Source organism: Notamacropus eugenii, chromosome 3 (genome assembly GCF_028372415.1).
Source record: "Notamacropus eugenii isolate mMacEug1 chromosome 3, mMacEug1.pri_v2, whole genome shotgun sequence".
In the NCBI taxonomy this organism is placed as follows: Eukaryota; Metazoa; Chordata; class Mammalia; order Diprotodontia; family Macropodidae; genus Notamacropus; species Notamacropus eugenii.
In genome coordinates, this window is record NC_092874.1 from 335,026,566 (window position 1) to 335,032,565 (window position 6,000).

Below are 6,000 nucleotides of genomic sequence, written 5' to 3' on the forward strand. Positions count from 1 at the left end.
CAGCTTCCCTGGACGCTTAGCCTGTCCTCAGACGTAAAAATTCTCTTTTGAATCAGGGACCAGATCAGCCAGCTTTCCCCATACCAATCCAGGTGGAGCAGGTCACCTGGAGCCTGGTTGAAAGGAACCGAGCTGATGCCATCCAGACTGGCAGATCAAGACTCTGTCCATATTCCTGCCCCACCTTCACTGCCAGTTCCTACTTTTAACTTGGGGTCTGATCCAGTGGTTATCAAAGTGTGGTCTGAAGACAGTTACCTGGGAGTCCCCAGTTCAAAGCCATTTTCATAATCATAGTTATTTGTCTATTACAATGTACTTGCCTTTTCCAGCTACTTATCTGTGTGAGGCCAGATTTTCTTCATATGTGAAGAACAAACCAACATGCTTCATTCATGCCAAGGCGGAGATCAGAATCCAGCTGTCTTCTATTTAAACCAGAATTTAAAGAGATATGCAAAAATATGTAAAATAATGCCAGTCTTCTCACGGAATATTTTTGTTTTCAAAAATATAGTTATTTTTCATAAAACAAATGTGATTTGTGTTAACATGTAATAGGCCTGTTATTTTAATTAATAAACATTTAGATTTTCTCAGTTTTAATTTCTGGTACAGCAACTATCAAAAGATATAAATCACATAAACAAAAGTTCTTTGGGGTCCTCAGTAATTTTAAGAATGCCAAAAAACCAAAAAAAAAAACCTGCTCTAATCCAACCTCTCCATGAGTAAAGTGAGACCCAGGGAGGGAAGTGACCACAGATGGGGAGGCCAGGAGAAGAGGTGGGGTGGATGACTAGGTTCTGGTCTTAGAGGAATTGGAGTCCCAGAGCCTGGGCTTGAAATAGAATTGCTACCAGTCTGACTTTAGGCAAGTCACTTCACTCCAGGCCTCAGGTGCTTAATCTGTAAAACTAAGTTGATCAGGTTTGGAGGTTCATGCCTCTATCCTCTACCACTGGGAAGGCTGCGACTGAAGGATCAGTTGGGTTTGGGAGTTCTGAGCTGCTGTAGAGTCTAAGGCCTATTAGAAAATGTGTCTAACATATATGGTTAAATCCAGAGGAAGGGTGGGTGGCATCAGGCTGCCTAAAGAGGGTCCAGCAGAAGGTTGGGCCAGGGTTCCCTGCAGGTCAGAAGCCTAGGTGACAGATAGGGAGACATAGTCTCAGAAAAAGAAAAAAAATAAGGAGTGGGTGAAATCTTTATCTCAGCTGCGTCTATAGTTGATGCCCAGGCCCTAGAACCCTCTCCCTCCTCCATTCCACCTACTAACCTCCTTGACTTTCTTTACGTCCCAACTAAAATCCTATGTTTTACTGGAAGCCCTCTCCACTGCCTTTTAATTCTAGTGCCTTCTTTCTGTTAATTATTTCCTGCTTATCCTGGATAAAGCTGGTTTTGTAGATATTTGTTTGTATATTGCCTCCCACATTATTCTGCAAGTTCTTTGAGGTCAGAGATTATCTTTTACTGCTTTTTTGTATTCCCATAGATTAGCACAATTCCTGGCACATGGCATAAATGTTTAATGATTGGCATTGGTTCCTTCTATGATACAGGTTAACATTTGATTTTTTATCAGATTTGGATAAAACTTTGCACTTGTGTTCATCTTCACCTTTTTATTGTTTTATTCTTACAGTAAAGTCTCATTTTAATGCCTCATCCTGGTGTGTCAGTGATTCTGGGTTCTAGGTACCACAGAGGAACAGACAAGCTACTATCAAAGTAGGCCTTGTTGATGGGGGATCCAAAGACTGCGTGCCTGCCTCCGGAAGACCAGCCTAGTTAAATCTGGAGAGGGTCCACAACAGAAGACTGGCCACCAAGTGAAGGTTTCTTTCCTCACAAAATCTAATGAAAGGTGTAGAGGGATTCCAACATCTGCCTCTGGCTTAGTGGAGTCTGTGTTTCATGCAAAAGAAATCATAGATCTTTTCAAGTATTAATAAGGTATCATTTTACTGGGCATGTCTTCTTAACTAATTGGCAAGTTTCTTGAGGGACAGATTTTATCTTTTATTTCATTTTTGTCACCATTTCATTTCTATCAGTCTAGGATGTACTGAATACAGTCACCTAGTAAATACTTAGTTGATATTTGGATTGTGGTAAATGTAAACAAGTTCTAGCCTCCCTTCTTTCAGGACCCAGAGCGGGGCTAATAATCAATAGTTAGTGGGCCAAAAGTCCTGAAGCATTTGTCTGGATGGCTTCAACCCTGTAGGAAAAAAATCTTGAGTGATTTAATTGAAAAGCTTGAAATGGGTGGGCTCTTCTCACGTCACTCCCAGTCTGGGGAAAGGGTAGATCTGAAGGAGTTGAAAGGCATTATACATAATCTGGTTTTCATCTGACAAGCAGTTATAAGTACACATTGCATTTTTCATCCCTGTTGGGCCAAAGAAAGGAGGTATATATCAATGGCAGCCCGAGCTCCCATCTGGTTCACAGATTCCTATACAGTAATACGTAACATTTATTGTTTCAAAGCACCTTCATCCAACATGTCCCTTGTCCTCACTGCAACCTTCTGCGAGAGATATTGAATATTATTTCCATTTATTTGACAAGGGAACCAAAGCATGGAAAGTTTCAGGAAGTCAGTATAGAAGCTAGGTCTACTGACATTCACATTTCAGTCCCTGTGCTTATCTTTTTAAAAAATTATTTGAATTTTAAATTTAATTTAAATTTATTTTTTTCTCAATTATATCTAAGTAAAAATTTTCAACATTTTTTTTAATTTTGAGTTTCAAATTGTGATTTGATATAGATTATAAATGTGTAGTCTTGCAAAACAAAGATACACAGATCAAAAAAACAAGAATAACAAAGAAAGCCAAAAAAAGTATGTTTCTATCTGCATTCATACACCATCCTTACCTGGAGGCAGGTAGTATTTTACATCATAAGGCCTTCAGAATTGTTTGGGACCATTGTATTCCTGAGAATAGCTGTCATTCACAGTTGGGGAATGACTGAACAAGTTGTGGTATATGATTGTGATAGAATTTGTGGTTATTCAGTCTTTTCATCTTTGTCCAACTCTCCATGACCTTATATGGGGTTTTCTTAACAAAGATACCAGAGTGGTTTGCCATTTCCTTTTCCAACTTATTTTACAGCTGAGGAAACTGGGGCAAACAACATTAAATGAACTTGCCCCCAGTCACCCAGCTATTAAGTGTATAAGGTCAGATTTGAATTCAGGTCTTCCTGATTCCAGGTCCATGGTTGTATCCATTTTGCCAGGTAGCTGTCTTTGTGATGGAATACTATTGTGCTATAAGAAATGATGAAGGGCAGCTAGGTAGTACAGTGGTTAGAGCACTTTCCCTGGAGTCGGGAAGACCTGAGTTCAAATTTGACCTCAGACACTGGATACTTACTAGCAGTGTGACCCTGAACAAGTCACTTAACCCTGATTGCCTTGCAAAAAAGAAAAAAAAAATGAAGAGCAAGATGCTTTCAGAAAATCTGGGAAGATTTACATGAATTGATACAAAGTGAAATGAGCAGAACCTGTGCTTGTTCTTAAAGACAAATTGCCTCTCTCAAGCTTATTGAAAAAACAGGTTATGTAGCCTTTCAGACAAGGGAATGTGGAACATATTTTTGAAAATATGTAGTCACATGCTTATTTGTTACAAGGATTATGTTTTCCTTTTTTTTTTTTTTTTGAGAGGGGAGATTTAGGTAGGAAAAAAGGGATCTGGTAATATTATTCCTAAAAAAAAAAAGGAAAGGAAAGAGGTTCATTGAAGCATTTTTTTTTAAATGCAAAGAAGTACCTAAAAGGCAGTTCAGAAAGAAACAAGAGGTAAGCAGGACAGCTTTGAAAATAACATGCTGAATTTAGTGTGTGTGTGTAATAGATTCATGTTCTTACAGGTATTCTTTTCCTGTTCTACTTTGGATACGAAAATTTTTTTTAGTGTTCATTACAGAAAAAAACTAAAGCAGACAATATATCGTCACCCTTTTACCTCCCAAAAGACAATTAAATGCCCCCAATGCTGGTTCATATCCCTAGGTTTACTGTTAGCATGTATTCACTTATTTCTGTTGTTGATGTTAGAGCCAAATTCCTAACAGATTCTGACTTGGCTGCCAATTCAAAAGGGCTACGACAGTAATCCCATCTGACCAACTATAGCAAACTATTACCTCCCTCAGAATCAGAGTAGAAAACCATATGGATATGGTAATGATGATAACAGAATAAATTTATAACATTAAACCAGTCATTTCACCCAGATGGTGTTTAGTTGTGAAGCAAACTTGGATTTTGAGTAGAATCTTAGTTCTGAAAGGAATCTTAGCTAACATCCAGTCCAGCAGGCTCATGAGTGACCATGGGAGGTTTAGAAAAGTGAAATAACAATAGCCACCAGGGTTTGCCAATTAAGATGGAAGGCCCATCTTCAGGGTGCTAGTCAGAGAATTTCTTTATGGAATCCTGGAGATACCAGTCAAGTCAGAGTTCAGATAACTATGAAAATAGCTATTTCTAACTAAGGTAAAGGCAGTGGTCTTGAAAGGACTGTTTTGCTTTGTCATTGAATCCCCGATGTCTAGCACAGGACTTGGCACATAGTAGGCTCTTAATAAATGCTTATTGATTGACCGATGGACCCTGCTACTCCAGAGTTGTGAAGATCTGAGAGGAAACAGCACGGCCCTTCGAGAGACAGTAGGCTGAAGAGGCAAGAAAGGACAGTGGTTGGAGCAGAAGGTAAAGTCTTCTTATTGTAAGGGCGGTGACAGCAGGAAGAATTTGGAAGAGATTTAATGCTTTAAATCCGTGCCAAGCTAATCAAATAATGTGATTGTAATTTTGAAGTTCCACATATGAACTAACTTTCTCAAGTCCCTCCTTCTACAGGAAGTGTTATACTTTAAAATATGGGCAGTTAGATGGCCAGTGGATAGAGCACTGGCCTGAAGTCCCAAGTTCAAATATTTACTAGTTGTGTGACCCTGGGCAAGTCACTTAAACCTTTTTGCCTTAGCTTCCTCATCTGTAAAATGAGCTGGAGAAGGAACTGGCCAATCACTTCAGTAGCTCTGTCAAGAAAACCCCAAATGGGGTCACAAAGAATCAGACATGACTGAAGCAACTGAACAACATAGTGTTATACTTTTAAACAGCTGATGACTGCATGTGCAGTGTTGAGGGAGACAGGATGAGCAAGGAGTATCTTTGGAGAAGAAAAAGGTAGGAAGATTTTAAGATCTAAGAAGCATCCCTCTCTATAACTCTGCTTAGAGACAGCCACAGAGTAGGGAAGTATGGTGGAAGTATGTAATTCTGTTTGAAGACCACCCATTTTAAGCCGAGACACCTTACACACAGGTGTTATTTGAGGAGTGCTGGGAAGGACCTCTTCACCAACTAAATATCTATTTCACCCCCCTCCCCCCACTGATCAACAGGCAGACACCCTTGAAGGAGGAGCAAGACTGAGCCTGTACTACATCAGACCTTTTTCAGATAGGAATAATCTAGGGATGCCTGGCACCAGGGTGGAGCATGAGGAGGTGTGTAGGGTCTTCACTCTCCCTTTCCCTCCCTCCCTCTCCAACTGAAAGGGAGGAAAAGTAACAGAAGAGGACGTTTCTCCATTTAAATTTCTCCAAGGGTATTCTTGTTCTCGGGCTTTAGGTCTTTTAGCAGCTTTCTCACCTCCCTGGGATGGCAATGGAACATACTCTGATTTGCAGAGACTTTGAAATCCTTCAGAGAGATACATCCCAGCCCAGATCAGGGCTGATGCAATTTCCTACTTCCCATCGTCTGATCAAATATTTGTGAGGGTGAAGCCCTTAAGAGCCCCACCCCACCCTATTATGTCCCCTAAAATCTGGGAAACATCCAAAGTACAAGGGTCTAGGGCTGGTTAACTGGCAGCCCGAACAGAAGAGACTAGAGGACAGGAGAAGAGAGAAAGAAGGAGAGAGAGAAGAGGAAAAGGAAGGAGGGGAGGAGAG